The 18,295-nt window shown below is 63.5% G+C and overlaps 1 long non-coding RNA gene across 1 annotated transcript; it reads left to right on the forward strand.

The window, feature by feature from the left end:
* The first annotated feature begins 97 nt into the window (after nucleotides 1-97).
* On the forward strand, nucleotides 98-17,772 carry LOC138062948 (uncharacterized). Its single transcript, XR_011136649.1, has 4 exons — nucleotides 98-247; nucleotides 599-677; nucleotides 7,267-7,512; nucleotides 14,157-17,772. It is a non-coding gene; the product is annotated as an uncharacterized lncRNA (long non-coding RNA).
* The last annotated feature ends 523 nt before the right edge of the window (nucleotides 17,773-18,295 follow it).

Below are 18,295 nucleotides of genomic sequence, written 5' to 3' on the forward strand. Positions count from 1 at the left end.
GGCCCGAAGGATTTGAGGAGGGGGTTTGGGGGGCGGGGGGGGGGGGCTCGGCCGCCTGCCCAAGCGGAGCCCCCCCCCCCCCTCCGCCGAGCGGCGGGGCTGGGGGAGGGCCGTGGGACAGCCCGGCTTCCCCCGCTCGCTTTTCTCATTGAAATGAGGGGCGATTTAGCGCGCAGGGAAAGCAAGCATCGACAATAAGCTGTCCAGCTCCCCGCCGGCAAAGGCTGGGGCCGGGCTCCGTGTGAGCGTGAGTGTGCGCTGCGCCCCTCTTCCCCTTTCTTCCCCTTGAATCAAACCAGATGTCGCTGCCGTGCAGTGCGATTGCGGGGGCTTACGCCGGGGAGAGACAATGCGGAGGGCTGCGAGGCTCCCGGCGAGCCCCGTCGCGCTGCAGCTCTGGCAGCGGCGGCGGCTGCGGCTCTGGCTGGGGACGGAGCGGGGGGGATGGTGGCACTGCTGCCTTGTCACTGAGGCAGGAATTTTCTACCCCCCCCGCCCCACTGTATTTTGTGTGATTTCCTCTCTCTGGCTCTCAGATCCTTGCAGCGAGGTTTCTCTCTCACTCTCTCTCTCCCCCTCTCTCTTTCTGGGTCTACAGCAGAAGATCTCAGCTTGCAAATGAACTAAGCAGATGGGGCACACAGCACAAGGAAATGTCTCATCCAGTGACTCAGACGGTAAGGTGTTGCTATAGCTCTCCCTGCAACTTTGCCCAGGCACTTTGGGAATGGGTATTTTGCTTTTGTTTTGGGGTTTTTTTTCCCGTCCAGGCTTCCCGATCTGTAGCACAAAGTCAGGCAGATGCTGGGACACCAGCAGGCAGGTTCCCTCCGCGCCAGGACCTGGCCTGAAGCTGCTTTGGAGTTAGAGGGTTTGGTGTTCGTGGTGTGAGCGTTCAAAGAAAGAAAAAAAAGTCTAGCTAAGAACAGAAAAACTCACCCCACGCTGTTGTATTTCATGCATCTCATTTTGGTCATGATCTTAGAAGAGCGTCTTGAATTACTCGTGTTTCTTTTTAACCTTTGCATGGTTAGGGGACTCGTCAGACAATCTGGGACGTTTTCCTTCATCTAAGAGGGAGACTGTTTGTATAAGTTACCCATCATGTATGGTGGATATATGGCATACTGGCTCTACGTGTGCGTACGCGCGCGTGCATCACAGAGCGTCTGCTCGGCCCGGACACGCTCGATCCCGTGTGCCACATGAAGGGTATATGGGCGTAAAGGAGCTCGTGTGAGCACGTGCATGCGGCGGGCGGCGTGAACGTCCACGCGGCCCGTCACTCTTGCACGCTGTGGCTCGCTTGCACGCTTCAGCGTATAGGCAAAAATAAAGACGGTGTGAGTATATCTGTGTGAGCACGTGTGTTCCAGGCGTGTGCGTGCGAAGCGCAAGCGGGTGGAGCGAGCGTGTAAGCGGTGAGGGTTTACGTGGAATATGTACATATGTTTGTACGTACGTATATGGGTGCGTATCTTTGTATAAAGTGTTTTGTGTGCACATGCATGCAGGTGTGTTCTTAATGTATGTGTGTATTTGTATGTGCGCACAAACCCGCGCGTGCGTTATGGTGTTGCATTGTCGGGAACGGTCGTATTTTGTCACGTAAATTACAGGGCTCAATTTCCATCGGTCAGGGTTTGAGCCCACTGAAGAAGCCGATGATGACGCCTTGTCTCTGGGCATCGTGTCATTTTAGGGACGTAATTTTTGCCTCCAACCTCCATTTTAAGTTTTATCCTGTAGCTCTCGGAAACGAAGTACCCTTCGAAATCATAAAGTGAAAAGGGGGAAAAACAAAGATAGAACTGCAGAGCTCCAGCTCCAGGCTTTCAAGCAGCACGAATCAGGCCCAGAAATAACAAAACTAGCTGAAAAAGTTGTGTGGCTCCACCAAAATAGTGCATGTGGGGTTCTGTTCAGTTGCCTCCTCCTGGGGCTTTCAGATTGCGCTTGAGTTACATCACCTCGCTTTTCTCCGCTGCCACGAGGTCTAGAAACTTACTTTAAAAAATGAAAATTTGTATTCTCACATAGTCACATGACTCATGGAGCTGGGAATTTCAGACAAACGTGAACGCGCATAGAAAAACTGCAGGAATTGGCAACACGGGCAATGACTAATTCCGATGGGTCCCCGATAGCAACGTTTTTCAGTTCATGCAGTATTTTGGGGGCGTAGCTGGGCTCCCACCACGACTTTGATCCTCCTCACAGTGATATCAACTGCTTAGGAATGATCTTACCTGCCGTCTGGCATCGTTGCCCTCTGGGGAAGCTGTATTTCGATAGTAATTCGGGTTAAAGTTAGCGCTGCCGGGTGGCTTGAATTGACTTGGTGAGCTGGAATAGATCACTGGGGCACATATCCCAGGGCTGTCAGAGGCTTGAGCGCTTGCAGCTCCCCGGGTGTAGGAGCAAAAAGCTTATTTTTTGGTTCCAGGTAGTGTTGCTGGACTGTGAACTGAGTAGTTTTCCGCGGGTGTAGACTGTGCGCAGTTACATCACTCCGTGAACTTCCCTACCGGAAGTTTTGGCCACGGTGCAATTTTTCTGGTTAAAAAGCTGATATTTCCAAATGTTTTAAAATCCGCATCCCTGAATTACTGTCCAGGGCTAAAAAAAAAAAAAAAAGCATTAATTAAAACCAGGGAGGACGGAAGGCTCTGCTGAGCCAGAGGGGTTGGGATCGCATAGCAGCGTCACGTGCTCCGCACCCCTTTCCTGGGCAAGAGGTTGCAGAGCGATCAAAGGAAAGGGAGAAACTGCAACTGCTGTCGATGCCAGAGCCATCCGAGTGGAGCCTGGGCACCGCCGCACGTCACAGAAAGCCCTGTCGAAGGCTAGGATAAAGCTGACATTGACTGAGGTGGTGCCAGGAGACTGTCATTAGGCAAAAGAGGTAACTTTTGTTCCTCCTCGAGAGCGAGCCCAGGAAAGAAACTTTCTCGGTTCGTTTGTGCCATCAGTACAAATCACCGTTTTTGCGCTGCCCGCTGCTGAATCCCTCTTCCCCTCGAAAAGTACCTGAGTCTGGGGGAAAGATGTGTTTGGAGGATGACAGCTGCTAGAAAAGCTTTAAAGCTGGGCTAGCATCCCGCTACCGCCGTTCCCGCAAACCGCTGTAGGAAAGCCGAGGGCGGTACAGGCAGCAGAGAGGCGAAAATGCCTCCCGGAACCAGACCGTCCCCCTTTTTTTAGGCTTTTCTTCATTTTCATCACGAGGGTCCCTGGCATTTGGAGCCCGCGGTCCTCGCCAGCAGCCCCTTCGCTGCGGCACAAGAGGGTCGTGGTTTAGAAACTGGTCTGCCCTCCGCGGCCGCCGATCCGCCCAAAGCAAGGGCGTTACAGCCCCGGCTGTAGCTGCAGCGGTCCCTACAGTTCGTCTGCCGTGTATTGATCTTAAACCTCTTTGCGTTGTAGACTGGACCGAGAGCAAGAGGTTTCTTGCTCTCTGTGCAGGGAACCTAAAGTGCTTTGCAAACATTTGTTAATTAAGCTCCTCTATGAGATAAGTAAATTACTGTAAAGCTTTGATCCAAAGCTCCTTGCAGTCCATTGGTTTGGTCGAGCCCAGGTCCATGGGATCAGGCCCAAAAGACCAGATTTAAGAACGCCTCAATTTTGTTAAGAGCTCGGCATATTGGCTGCAGATGGAGCGCTAAGCTACCGGGACAATCTGGCAGGGGGACGGCTGGGTGCTAAGCGTTTTGCAGACTTGACCGTGAATGGAAGTGTTGAGATGTTGGATTTCTGGACCTGCGGTGTTACAGAAAAACTGTCCCAGGTTCGTTGAAGAAAATCCATCAGCTTGAAATCTAGATGATTTCAGATCTAGGATCTAAAGTAGGTTTCAGTTTCAGGGTCACATACGCCCCCGAGTCCTGCTGCTCACACCTGTGGTTTTATAGCTGTGTTTCCCAAGGAACATTTTCTCCTGCCACTGGAATCCCATCTTCTGCGAGCAGATAATTCCTGTTTTCAATTTGTAGCAAGCTAGGATCACCGTGTGTTTCCTTGGACATGTCCCCTTTTAACTCCTAGAAATTTTGTCTGGTGGGATGTTAGGGCTTTGGCCGTTTGTCTGGCATTTCTGAAGATGCATCGGCCGAGAAATCCTGGACTAACTGTGCTGGCACACGCGCAGATCGGCTCTTTGGGCATCGTGCCGCCCTCCGCCGTGATGCCGACGGGGCAGGTTCAGCGCGCGCGTGCCCATCACCTGCATGGTGCATCCGCAGTCGGTCGGACGCTTCCTGGACGTGTCAGACCCGCGGCCCGCGTGCTGTACAGATGGTCTGCGTGTGCCCAGTAAATCCAACCCGTCCAGGAGGGGTTGGATTCGCCGCGCGGTCGTTGTCAAGCTGTGCAGCGCATGTGCACGTATTTCTGTCCAGGAAATGTGCTAGGGAGATATGGCAGCCTCGTCCAAGGGACTTACCTGTCTCCTATTACCGTCACGAATGAGGGCTGTCTTTAACGGGAAAGGGGGATGTGCTGCACTTCCAGTTTTGAGACAGGGACCCGAGTCGTGGAGTCCAACTAGCTTGCACGAGGGTGCAAACAGAGGGGCCGATCTGCTCCCCTGAGCTACAGGTGAACCCTCCAGGCACAGGAGCGTGTTCCTGCTTTGAGGCTCGGCGCACACGCAGGTTTAACGCCGTTTCCGATTAGGCGTGATTTGAAATTGAAGCAGGGAAGGTTTTTAGATCGGAGTTGGGTCAGGTGAAACCCCGTTGCCTTTCAGCAGCGTGGGGCTGGCAGCTTTTTGGCAAAGTAAGGCCAACAAAGAGCTCGAAAGCGTGGATTTGGATGCCCTTGCAGAGGGTGAAAGATCAGAGTCTCATCCCCACTGGCTGTGCAGGAAAACGGTGACGCTGATTATCCCACAGAGCGCTTTCCAACATGCCAAGTTGCACAGATATAAAAGAGAAAATTTTTTCCCCCCTTTAATCTCAGCCTTTACCTGTAACCGAAGCAGTTTATAACTCTCAGGCAGCAGTAGCACACGTGATCCTGCTGCTCGTGGTGTCTTTCTAAGCACTTTGTCCGAAGTCACGCAGGACGTCCGTGGCTCAGCCCAGCAGAGCCGAGCTCCTAGTTTTTCCCGACTCCTCCGGACGAGTAGTATCGCTCCAGTTTTGTGCGCGCCTTTCTCTCTTCCCCTCCTTATCTTTCCTCCTAATAGGCCACTACGTTACGCTTCGTGCCACGGAGGAGGAAAGTCATTACCTTCCACGTGATGCCTCCTTTCCAAGGATGCTTCAATCATGCCGTCGCACGCCGGAGCGCTTCCTCTTGAGGCTAATTTTAGCCCCGCGGTGGAAGTTGCAGCGTGGTGCGTCGGGCTGGGGCGGAGGCGCAGCCGCGCAGGTGGGCTGCCGTCACTGCAGCAGGGCCTGGCGGCTCCCCGTGCTGCTCCCGGCGCGCGGCGTGGCGACGGGGATGGCAGGGCCTGCTTGGAGACGAGCCCAAGCAGCACGCGTTTTGCAGCTTTTTGGGGGCGTTGTGGGGTTGACCATGCAAAGCCAGGGGCAGACGATGCCTTTCCAGGGGCTCAGCGCTGACAGCGGGGCCCTGCCTCTCTCGGCAGCTCCGCTCTCATGCTGGCACCTACATCAGGGCCAGGTTTTCCTGTAGCGCTGGCCTCTTGGATCCGCCTGTGCGGCCGGACTCCTGCGGGAGCGCTGAGCAATTTCCAAAGATCTGGTCCTCGCTCCTGCTGTGAAAACGAGACCTTGTCGGATGGCTGCAGCCAGCAAAGCGGCTCTCGGCACCAACAACGGGGCGACGCCGTCAGGTCTCTGCACTTATCTGCTCTCTGCAATTCCACATCCTTTCTGAATCACCTCGCAGCTTGAAAAGGGTCTTTTAGCGGGGTTTCCTATAGGAAGCAGAGTCATATGCAATCCCAGCGCTTGTGTGCTTCTGTCTGCCCATCTTCCTAGTCTGAACCTGTTGACCAGCCGCAAGCAAGTCTGACAGAGGGATGGAGGCTTCGGAGATATTGAATTGTGCGGTTTTGTGGAAACAGGGCTGCAGAGAGCCCTATAAGGGCAGGCTGCAGCGTGAGCTCTGCCGGAGGGAGGATCCACGTGGGATTCACGCGCGATGGCCAAGTCCCAGCGTTGCCAGCTCCGCTGCACGTGCAGCTCGTTCCTTGCTGCTGCGAAGTCCCGCCGGGGCTCAGCCTTGCCTCTGCCTTCCAGGAGCCGAGGGCAGGGTGCCCACCTCGGTTCCCCGCTCTGCTCCGGCAGAGGATGTCAGTGGCATCGGAGCTGCCCCGAGGACGGCGGCTGCCCCCCGGGAGGTGCAAAGGGAGCCCGGACGCGGGCTTGCGCGTTCCCTTTTCCTCCTACTCGACGGCGCAAGCGCCGCCGGCTGTCAGACCCCGCGGCTTCCCACCGTCTCCCTGCTGTGTCCAGCCCGGGCGCAAAGGACCCGGCCTCGATCCCGCTTGAGTTTGCCCACGAAGTACCTGCAGAGCACGCCGGAGCGGGCCGGGCTCTGCGGATCGCACGATGGAGCAGAACCAGGCCCTGAGCCAATTTAACCCTTCTTATCAGTCTAGACATCCTCATTATCCAGATAAACGTCTGATCCCTCGCTGAATCCCGCTAAGCTCCTGCCTTTGCGGCGCCGAGCGCAGAGGCCACTCGCCCTAAGCCAGGCCTCCCCTTTGGGCCGAAGCTCCTGCCTCCGTCCCCGGCTCCCGCGCCTGGAGCGGATCGCGCAGCGAGCGTGCGTTCTTCGGGGTGCTTTGCCAATTGCAAGCCATTACTAATGCCTTTATTACTATTATTTAATACATCGTGTTAATTATTATTAGGCATTTGCTTTAAAAGAAGTGTTTCCATAGCAACGGAGAGACGTGCGCTGCTTTTCAGGCACGTCAAGTGGACGCGTCCCCTGGCCTCCTGCGAACTGGGCTAACGGCCCGCCGCGAGCCGGGTGGCCCACAGAGGAGCGCCGGTTGTGCAAAGGTCCCTGCGCAGGCTGGGGACCGGCTGGGCCAGCTGGTGGAGGTGGCAGCACCTTCGCTGTCACTGCAAGGTCCCTTGTGCCCCTAGAAAGTTCCCGTCGGATGCAGGGTTTGCTGCTGAACGCTGAGGATCCCCGAAGAGAGCGGCCACCGCGCAGTGACATTCGGACACGTGCGTGTGACCCAGGAATGAAAGCGCCCGCTGTTAATATTGCACTGCTGAGCGTCCCGGACTCCAGGGCTTTCTGAACAAGTGCCTTGTCTCCTTTTATATTTTGCAGACAGCTGCAGAAGGACCAGGACCTGGAAGGCGGTCAGAAATCCGGAGGATCTGGCATTGCCCTGGCTCGGGGATGCCGAACCCCCCGGCGCTGCGGGCCAGCCCCCGAAGAGGTCTGCAGTGCGACGGCACGCTGCTGCCCGCGCGCCGAGCGGCTGCCGCGGCTGCTGCAGGCGGAGGGGCCGTCGGGGCTGCGCGACGGCTGCTTGGACACCGGCTCCCCGCTCCCGGATGAGCTTTGCTACGGGTGAGCCAGCGGGGTAAGCGGGAGCGTGGGGGACGGCGCAGGCTCTTGGCAGGAGTCTTGGGAAGGCGGCGTTAAGCATCGCTCGTTTGCTGAGGCCGGGTGGAGAGCCCCGGCGTCCTGCTTCGCGCGGCGCGAACGCTTGAGCCCGCGGTTAGAAGTCCCCGGCCTTCGCGCAGCGCTTCGCTGCGTTCGTTCACTTCCGCGCAAAGCGCGAGCGGCAGTCTCGGGAAAGACGTGCATCGCCCCACGGCAGCCGAGGTGAGAGCGGGCGAGGAGCGGGGTCGACCAGCGGTTTGCCGGACGGCGTGCCTGCCGGCAGAGGCGGCGATAGCGGCGTGCCGAGGCTGCAGGCTCTGCCCGCTGTGCAGCGGAGAGCGGTTTGCAGTGCACGAGATGCAGGTGGCAAAGGGAGGGAGGTTCAGCCGTGGGGCTGCCGCGGGAGCGCGGCATCGCGGAGCGAAAGCCGCTGCCCGGCGATACCTCCGAAAAAAGCCGTTGCGCTAATTGGCGCCTTTGCCGGCAGCCCGAGCGGAGGGCCCGGCGCTGGCGAGCCCGTGGGGACCCGCAGCTCCCCTCTGCCTTCCCTCGAGGGTCCCCGCGGGGCTGGGCCGAGACAAGCTGTCGCCGCGTCCCCGCCAGCGGAGCCGAGGTGGCTGCCGCCGACGGGCGTCCGCCTGGCGCCGGGGCGGCAGCGGGGCGCGCTCGTGCCTCCCCGCGCCGCCCGCGTCCCCGGCCTCCGCGCTGCGCTGGCAGCGTATCCGCATTTACGTTGCCCCGCCGCTTTTTGCATTGTCAGAGCAGCGGGAACGGGTCATCTTCGCAGAGCTGGAGGCCAGAGGCAACTTTTCAATCCAGTGACTCCCAAACCGCGGTCTGAAAGCAGCGGCCTTGGGGGACTCCAGCAGCGATGGCGCAGGCGGGCGGCGGAAGCTGCAGCGCTTAAAAGCACTTGCTCAGTTGCAGCAAGTTGCATCCTCCTTCGCTCTGATTTACCCCGGCGCTGCTCTCCTGGGCCGGTTCGTTCCCGGGCGCTGGGGTGGGGAGGTAACCCCCGCTCAGCCTGGTCCCCCCCGGGGAAAGCTGGTCCTCGCAGCGCTTCGGCTCTGGCTGCTCGGCATCAGAAATAGGAAGGGCAGGTGTCGGGGGGGGGGGGCTGGCACCAAACACGGTGTCCCCCCATCGCTGGCCCGCGGCGTCCCCCGGGGCTGCGGCGGCGGGGCTCGGGCTCCCTCGTGCCGGGAGAAGTCAGGTGCAGGCAATTATGTCTAGACGGGACCCGCCGGGAGCGTGGTGGCATAATGGTCCCGCGGGGATGCCCGCGCGGCTCCGCGCTGCACAAAAGCCGCCTTAAGAGCCCGCGCCTCCCCCTGCTCCTCCGAGAAGTGGAGAAACACAAAAGCGAGAGGCAGGAGGGGCTGGGGGAGCCGGGGTGGGAGAGAGGGAGGGAGAACCCCCCCCCCCCGCCATGCCCAGCAGCTAATCCCCGCTCCGCTCGCTCGGAGAGGGATCTCGAATAACAAACGTCGTGGTCGAGGCCAGATGGATTTGATTTAATAACAAAGCAGGGGGGCTCGGGATCATTTCAGAGCCTGCCAAAGGGCCGGATCCTCCGCAGGCAGCCGTGGGGCACCTTGCCGCAGGCGAGACGCCGGGCCCGCCGTGGCCCCTCGGCTGGCCGTGCCCGATGCCCCAGCCCGTGCTGCTGCAGGGCTGCGTGTTTCGTGCCTGCGCGGACGTGCCCGGAGGCAGATGGCGGAGGGGAGCGGGAGGACTTGCCGGTGGTCCCCGCTGCCTTCCCTGTGTGCCCGGACCCCCTCCTGGCGTGGTCGGGGAGGGGAACAAGGAGCCCCAGCCTCGCGAAGCGCGGGAGACCCCCCGTGCAGCCCGCGATGGCCACGTTGACCCCTGGCCAAAACCCCCCACCCTTGATTTCAGCATCTCGGGGGCGAGGAGGTGGCTCAGGGCAGTGCCGGCCCGGCCCGGGGAGGGCAGGGCAGCGGTGCTGGCACCTGGTTTTCACCCCGCGCCTGTCACCAGTCCCGCCCTGGCTTTGCTTTGGAGACGGTAGGCGGACGGGCTCGGCTGGAGCCCGGTTTCCCTGCCTGGTGGGTGATGACAGGGAGGTGTTGCTTGCATATGGCACACTTCAGCACTTTGGAAAACAGCCACCCAGCTGGCTGAGCCTCCCTCCGGACGCGAGGGGCCCCGTCCTAGCTCCCAGCGTCGGAGACTGGAGCGGGCTCCTCGGGCCGCGCTGTCGCGTAGAGGGGCTGCAAGGAGGCTCCGACGTACCCTGCTCCTGCTGGCTGCGCGCCGGCTCGGGGAACAACCCCAGCGCTTCGCAGCGCCCCACACTGCGCAGCGCAGGCTCGGGACGGCCAGACCGGCCTCGGCGGGGAGGATGCTCGGGGCCGGGCTGGAGGGGACCGGACGGGCCGCAGGGAGCACGGTGAAGCAGCGGGCGTCGTACGCGGCGGGCGGAGGGGCGCACCTCGTCGCCGGCAGCCCGTCCCCAGCGGGCGTCTGCCAGTTGGTGCCTGGGCCGGCCAGCCTCCCCCCCCGCCAACCCCGAGGTCTCGTTTCTGGAAACCGGAGAAGCCTCGGCGCTGCCCGCGACACCTCCCCGAGCAGCAGGGAGGTGCTGCTGTCAGCCCAACACCTGCAGCCCAGCCCGGCTGTCAGCCCGCTGACTGTTCCCATCCAGATCTCTTGGCCCTCTGCCTCGGGCGCAACGAGATCCCGGCGCCACGGATGTGCCGGCAAGAGCGGAGGAGCGTTTTGCGCTCGGGGGAAGGTGCCGGGGCCGTGCCGCTGGGCCGAGCGGGCGACGGGAGGCAGGAAGGACGGAGGATCCCTCCGGAGACGGGCTGTGACGGGGGAGCCGGCTCCGCGTCCGACGTGCTCCATGCAGAAGGGCTGGGACGTGGCAGCGGTTGCTTGCATCCGTGCATTTTCCCAATGCAACGTTACCGGTTTGTGAGTCTTTTACCTGCCCAGGCCGCCGCGTTCATCTCCCTCCCCGTCTCGGCGGCGCGGAGTCGGCCGAAAGCCGCCGCTCCGCTCGCTCCGCGCGGGGGTTACGACGGCTTTCCGATTCCTGCTGTTACCCAGCAGCTTTGTTGGCAGCGTGTCCCCTTGCCTCCTGGCCGCCTCCCCGGGGCTGTCTGCTGTCCGGGAGCCTTTTCCCCCTTGCCTCTCTCCTCCGTTTGCAGCGCGCCGCTGGAGAGAGAGAGGGGGCGAGGGCACGTCGCAAGCGGGTGCCGGCGGCGATGGGTGCAGGGGGACGCCGTCCCGCCGTCCCCGGGGCTCGTCCCCTCTGCCCGTCCCCCTGGCGGCCCCTGGCAGCCCGCAGCCCGTTGCGGGAGCTCGGCACCGTTTATTACCGGGCTCTGCTGCGCTAACGAGAAGCAGTTTCCCAGCCCTGGCGCCGTGCCTATAAAAATGAAGCTTGTGCCCGTGCTTTCGGTGGCACGTGCTTTGCCATCGCAGCCCTCCGCGGAGCGAGGCGGCCCCGGCGCTGCCCCGCGACCGCCGCCAAAGCCCGACAGCGTCCCAGGGGCTTTCGGCAGCCGGGCGGTTCTCTCCCTTCTTCGAAGCGACGAGCGACGGCTCCATCAGCAGTCCCCACGGCCGGGTGACGGTCCCCGTGACGCCGGCAGCCCCCGGGGCCGCCAGCCTCGGGGTCCCCGCGAGCCAGGCTGCGGGTGACCGCGGCAAAGGGGAGAGAGCAGGCGCCGCTGGCGGGTTTTGTCCCAGGGCTGGACTCGCCTCCTCTGTACTGCACGCGTCGGACACGAGATGGTGCTGCCGTTCGCGCTTGGGCGGGCGACGGGGAGGCGCGGGGCTGGGGGAACACGACGGCGCCGGGCTGGGAAAGCTCCCCGCGCCGAAGGCGGCCGCAGCGGAGCGTCGCTTCCTGGGCACCGACGGCCGCCCGGGGCCGCAGCATCTCCCGGGGGCCGGGAAGCCGGACGGAGAGGGGCTGGGTCGGGGGGGGAGCCGGCTGGGGAGCGAGGCGGAGAGAGGAGATCGGGTTGCGGCAGGCGGTGGCCGCGTCTTCGCCCACGCAGCGTCGCCCCGCGGGGACGGCGGTCTGGGCTGGCCTCTCCCTGCCTCTCGGGAAGGCAACGGGGACGGGCCCGGCCATGTGTCCTGGCAGATCATGAGACTGGCCGCATGCCGTGCGTTGGCGCTTGCTTGACAGAGCTGAGCACTGTGCAGACCATGCGGCGCGGATTATGCTGTATAATCATTAATAATACATGGCTTTCTTTGTGTTACGGCATCTGCGGGTGTGAGCAGGGCCTGGCCTTGCAGGGGGCCACGTGTGCGCTTAAAAAGAGCATTTCCACCCGGAGAAACCCCCTGGCTAACGGCTAAGGTAGGAGAAGGCTGAGAGAAGGTGCATACGCCGGTTTGCCCAGCGGGGAAACTGAGGCACAGACCAGTCGCGGGTGTCCAGGCTGAAGGCATCGTGCGGCGCCCCGCGAAGCAGGGCGGCGAGGATGCGCGAAGGTAAACGTGGAAGCAGCTGAAAGGGCCAACTCACCTCCAGCATGGGGACGGGAGGACGATTCGGTGCAGACAGACAGCTGGGAGCCAACGTGGAGCCCAGCAGCAGCTCACCCCGTCGCGGCCAGGAGATCCCCCTTTCGCAGGGCCTGCGGCTTGGGGACAGTCCCGGCCCGGGGCCAGCTGGGCGCTTTGAGCCCTGGTTTCCGCAGCACGGGGCTTGGCTGGTTTTTGCATGCTGCTGGTGATAGCAGATGTTGAACCAGGTGTCCGGGACGCGGCTCCGAAGGCCGCCGGGCTGGAGGAGCCAGGCTTCTCCCTTCCTCGTGTTTGCATGAGCTGGGCCAGGAGCAATTCAGCTAGGGCACGCTCCTGCTCTGCCGCCTTCGTTATCAGAGGGGAGGGTGTTTCCCGACGGCGTCCGTGAGTCAACCCCATCCCGCGTCTGTCCTCCAGCCTCTCTCGTGCAGCCGGTCCGGGGCTTCAGGCGTATCCGGCGCTCCTTTGGGGCAAGCCAGGTCGGGTGGCGCTCAGTGTTGGTGCTGGACCCCGCTGCCTCCATCCTCGTGGCTCTCTGCAGCAACGTGGGTCTCCGCTGGTGCCGGCCAGGCTCTTCCGGACCCCTTCCCTTGTTCCAGCCTTGAGAAAAAGAAACCTCCCCGACAAGCACCCCTTGGGTTGTGCTTGCAGCAGGCTCCCGCCGACCCAGCCCTCTGGTTTCAGCCCTGCAATCAGCTCCGAGTCAGCCAGGATCAAAGGCAGGGATTTCCTTGGCACCCACCGTCCCGAACCGCCTCTGCGAGTTCGACACGGCGCCCGAGCCGCAGGGCTGCAAGCTGCAACCCGCAGGCCCCGGGCACTTAGCAACAGGCAAACAAACAGCTCAGCCGCTGGGCTCTGTCATCGCGCGACCTGTAATTAATAGTGAGGACGGGAAGGCCCGTTCGGCTGCTCGGCCTCGCCGCCCGCCTGGGACAAGACCGAGACCAGGCGCTTTTGCGTCACGGTTTTCTTTTGAGGCTAATCTATTCGCTGCCAGCTCCCGCTGCCCTAAGAAAGCCCCCGTCGCTCCCCCTAGCACGGGGCCGGTTTGCGTGCTCAGCTCCGGGCAGAGCTGTCCTCGCCCAGAGCAGCCTTGGGGCTGCTCTAGCTCTGGCGGGGGCCAGGCGAGCTTTTCTTTCGGCGCAACCCAGCTAAGAACAGGGCTGAAACCCCGCGCCCCAACCTCGCCGCCCTCTACGCGCCGCTTGCCACCGCTTCGCGCGGCGGGCTGCCCCCCTCCTTCCCGCGGCTGAGCCCCTTTCTTTTTCTCCTTTAGTCGGCGGGACTATCCCGGCGCTTCCGCTGGGCGCTATTTTTAGGCCCTTTTTTTTTGCAAGCGTGCTAAATGGGAAAGGCAGCCAGCCCACACCCCTGCGCTCTCCCGCCCCGGCAGCGCGGCTGGGCGGCAGCGCTGGGTGATGGAGCGCGGGAAACCCCCCCCCGTCCCCCCCCGCAGGGCTTTCTCGGCCGAGCGGGCCGGCATCTGGCGACGGGTCCCCTTCCCTGGCTGCTCCGGGGAACGGCCACGAAGCGCCGGAAGGAGCTGTTCCCGGCTATGAGACGGTGGCACCCGGCCAGGGGAACAGCGCGGGGAGCGCCGCGGCCCCGGGACCGAGCGAGCGATGCCCTGAGGCCGCTTTCCCTCGCAGGGCGGCCCGGCTCAGGTGTTTTAATCGCTGCAGCGAGAGCAAAGATGCTAAGGTGCAGGCGACGTGAAATATAACGGTAGGAGAGAAGATGAGCTAGAAGAGTCCCTGGAGAGGAGTCTTTAGAGACAGGATTAGTTCATCCTGAAACTGTCCCCAGAGGTATTTGTCTCGTGGGATCCCGAAAGCCCCGAGCGACGGAGACCTTCCCGAGCACGTTGCTGGTTTACCGCAGGAGTTAAGCCGGCGCCCAGCAGAAACGGCCCCGTCGCCCATTCTGTCTTCACCCGCCTCCGGGCTTCCTCGGGCGCGAAGGAAAAGGTGCTGGGAGCACCACGGATGCGGCGCGTTGGAGCCGGCGAGGATCCCCGGGGAGGCTCCCGGCTCAGCAGCGAGGCTGGCGAGCCCTGGAGACGCAACGGCTTTTATCCATGTTTCCTGCAGGCCTTCGCACGTCCTGGCACGGCGCTGGGGGAGGCCGAGCACCGTGAACGTCCTGGATCTTCTCCAGCTCCGTCCTGCACAAACATCCCCTTCGGCACCTCCATTGCCCCGCAAGGAAGCCGATGAGCTGCCGCCCTGGTGACTCAGCCGGGGATTTCTCTGGCCGGGGACGAGAGCTGGCAGCTCCGCATCCTGCCCGCGGCGCTCGCCCGAGGGCCGGCCGCCGCTCCGGAGGCTCCGGCGTTTTGCGTGCCGCGGGAAACCTCCGCGAGCCGCGGCCTGGGCTGCGCGGCCGCCGCAGGATCCGTCGCTCGCCGCGGGCTACCTGGGGCTGGGCGGCGGCGGCGAGCCATCCCGGCTCAAGTCCGGGCTTGCAGGAGCTCGAGAAGGAGGAGAAGCGCGCGGGGAGCCGCCGACCGCGACACCCCAGCGCCGGGGCGTCGACGCCCAGAGCCTGCTTTGCAGCCAGCCCGTCCCTGCCCCAAGCCTGCTGGGGCGTATCGTAAGGAACGTGGTTTTCCAGGCCTTTTTATACCACCAGAGCAACGAAATCCATGCTAGCAGCTCTTCTCTTCTTGCAAAGCCTCTGGTCCTCCCAGCTGTGCTCTGGCCCCGGGAGCTGCTGCCTCCGGGGAGCACCCGACGCGGGAGACCCCCCGCTCCCCGCTGCGCCGAGAAACGTTTAATTTAGAGCAGTCCTAAAGTTCCCCTAGTTTGCCCCAGGTGTCCGGGCAAGGGAGCGCCAAGGGATGTGAACTCCTTCCAGCCTCCCCCCGAGCCGGGGCAGAGCCAGGCTGCGGCGAGGCGGCCGGCCCAAGGGGAGCCCGGCGGCGCTCCCAAGCTGGCATTTCGCGGGGCACGTCCCGGGGGCCGGCGCGTGCGCGCGCGCCGCCGTCCTTTGCCCCACGCCGGCCTGGGCTGGCGCCAGCTCATTGTGTGCGCTCTCCCTGCCTGCGCCGAGCTCCCCGCTCGGGGCAGCCAGAGAGGGAAAAACGTCCGTTAAAATGCGAGCGCGACCCCCCCCCCCCCCCCCCGCTCCGGCTCCAGCAGCGCTGGGGGGGTGGCAGGGAGGAGAAAACGTGGCTCGCTCAGGATTTTGCACTCAGAAACTCACCGGTTGCAGTGAAACAGGGTATTTAGGGTGCACGTGCACATGGGCGTAGCTCGGGCTACTGACTGCACGCCGAACTGCCTGATCCCGCGCGCGGGAGTGACCCTCGGCGGCTGCGGGCAGAGGATGCAACGCTGGGAGGGGGCAGGAGGGCCCGGGGTCCCCTCCGCCGCCCCGATCCCCAACGCGCCCGCGCGATGCTGGAGCCGCTTTTCCTTTCGACCCCTGCCCGCGGCGGGGAAGGGCAGCCCAGCAGCCAGATGCTTTTCCCGCTGGGCTGCCTGGAGCGGCCGCATCCTCGCGGCTCGGCAGCCCCGTCGCCGCACCAGCGCTCCGGGGTTCGGCGAGCGTGGAGCGGGCAGGAAAGCCCGGGGCACCTTCGGCCCTGCCTGGTGCTCTGGGTGCTCCTCTCTGCTGCGCCCCGAGTCCCTGCACCCCTGGGTGCTCCCTGCCTCCCCCGGCTATAGCCCGGCCAAAGGGGGCTTCAGAGCTTGCACTTTAGGATTGCTTTTGCTACTCCAGAGCGCATCCGCCACCCAGACAGGGTTCGTTCGTGCTCCCGAAAGCGAGGCACGGGGCTTGCCGGGGGACGCAGGCGTCCCCTTGGCTGTCGCTGCGGGGCGCGCGTCTGCCCCAGCCTGAGCAAGCGCCGCCGTTCGCGTCCCGGGAGCTCGGAGGCGACGCGCTCCGCCGTCCCGGGCGGACGTGAACCCCCGCGGGCCCCAGTCTGCAGCTCCGCAGCCCTGTCCGGCGCGTCCGGCTCTCCGTGGGCTCCGCTCTAACCGCCCAGCGGCCCGTCGCGGGGCCGCTCGCGGGGTGTCCCGCCGTTCCCGGGCAGAAGTCCTCCTGGATGGCTCCGCGTCGCCCTTCGCGGCTCTCCTTCCTGCTGGCGCATCCGAGCGCATCGTTGGCCCTGCCCTGGCTCCTGCTTGCTGCAAGTTTCAGCTCTCTCAATAAATACAACTGGTAAATCTATTAATTTTACAGCTCTAATTGATGTATTGCTGCAATTACCTTTTATAACAAGGCAATTAAACCCTATTAAAGATTATTAGCTAATTAAAACTCCTCTATGCGCACGCACAAACCCCCTTACGCGGGTGGGCTGTGGGTGGGAAGGAGGGGAAGCCCCCAGCGGCCGGGGCCTCGCGGGTCAGCCCGGCGCTGGGTGCCACGCGGCAGGTCGGGACGGCGGCCGGGGGACGCGTCTGCCACCGCGGCGCCCTCCGTCCTTGGGCGGCGGGACCGCGCTGCTTCGTGCCCTGCTGCGGATGGCCGGCCCGCCGGCTCTCCGCTCCCTGGCGTCGCGTGGGAGCAAGCTCGGGGGCCGGGATGTTGCCCTCCTGGGGGAGGTAGGGTTAACGGCGCAGCAGAGAGGGTTGGAAAGGGAAAATCCCCGTGTTGGAGATAGGGTGTGCCTGCTTTGGAAAGGGAACAGCTGGAGAAACGCCCCGGCTGGGGCCAGGAGCCAGGGGAGCACCCAACAGCGGGAAGGCATCTCCGTGGGATCACGGTGCCTCCGTCCGGCGTTGCTCCGGGCCTGCGAGAGCGGGAGACGATCCCAGGCTGCGTAAAAACCTGGGAAATGAAACCCCAGGATCCTCGGGAAGAAGCAAAACCGGAGAGAGAGAGAGAGAGAGGAGGAGAAAGGTTGGGCTGCGAGGGCGGCTGTGGCGGGACGTCCGCAGGGCTCGTCCCTCGGCAGCGCCTGTCCCGGACGCGCTCTCCGTCCCCGCCGCTCCCCTCGCTGCCCCCCAGCCCTCGGAGCAGCCGCGCTTCATCGCTGGCCACGTGTGCACATGTATGTTTGCATTGTGGCGTTTGCAGGCACCCGACGTTTCCGGGCTTTTTGCAGGCCAAAGAGCTTTGGAAGCTGAAAGGAGGTTGAAATTCCAGGGATGTGACTGCTTTCTGCTTTCTGAGTCACCGCGGGAGCTGGCCGGGCAGGATACGGGAGCGTCTCCGCGAAGGGCGCAGCCTCCCCGTCCCTCCGTCGCCCCTCGCCGGTCCCCCGCGCTCTGCGCCGGCAAGCCCACGGAGCCCGGCCTTTCGCTCCCCGAGCGCTCGCTCGTGCAAACCGCAGGAATTCACGTTGGAGGGGCCCAAGCGCCGGGCTGCGCCCCGACCTGCGCCGTGCCCCAGCCGGGGAGGGAGGCGCGCGGCCGAGCCCGGCCCAGCCCGTCCTCCCCGCTTCGCCCGTCTCAGCTGGTTCCAATTAAACCCCCCTCCTGCCTTGCGTAAATGACAAAAACGCCTCTCTGCCATCTGGGAAGCAGCCGGAGCCGGTGGCTGCTGGGGGTGCTCAGCCCGCGGGGTCCTGCGCCGGGGGCTGCCGGGACCGGCTGCGCCAGTGACCTTTAGCTGTGATTTTTAAGCTATTGCTCAAGCCGGTCCCTTGCTCCCAAACGCGCTTTGCCGTGTTAAAGCACGGCTGCTTTAACCCCCCCCGGCCGGCCGATGCACGCCGCCGGCGGAGGGTGCAAAGTGCTTTTCTGCTGTCCCTTCCTGCCCGGCGTGGTTTTTCTTTTTCTTTTTTTTTTTTTTTTCTCCTTTAAAACAAAACAAAACAAAGCTGCGGAGCGGAGGAGGCCGTTGGCGTCCCACAGTGCCCCGCGCGCTGGCTCGGCCGCGGCGGCGCGCCGGAGCCGGCGGCCAGACCCCGCCTTCGGCGGCGGCGAGCATCGGCCCTCGGGGACGGACGGGCAACCCGGCGGATCCGGGAAAGGGATGAGGAAAAGCAGCCGGGCACGAGCGCCGAGGCAGAACGAGGGCGGAGAAGGGAAAAGCACCAGCGGGAGGGAGGGAAAAGCTCGCACGATGCAGCGAGGAAGAGGAGGGAGCGAGCGGGGCAGGCGCCCCCGGAGCGGGGAGGCAGCTGCGGCGCCGGGCAGCGGACGGCATCGCCGGCCCGGCACCGCGCGCCCCGCTCCGCGGGGGTCTTCGCCGGCCCGACGCGCAGCGAGCGGGAACGGGGAAGGGGTACGGCGAGGCCCCGCTGCCAGCCCTCCGCCCGGGCGCCTTCCTCGCC

The sequence above is a fragment of the Struthio camelus genome, chromosome 30 (assembly GCF_040807025.1).
Source record: "Struthio camelus isolate bStrCam1 chromosome 30, bStrCam1.hap1, whole genome shotgun sequence".
NCBI lineage: Eukaryota > Metazoa > Chordata > Aves > Struthioniformes > Struthionidae > Struthio > Struthio camelus.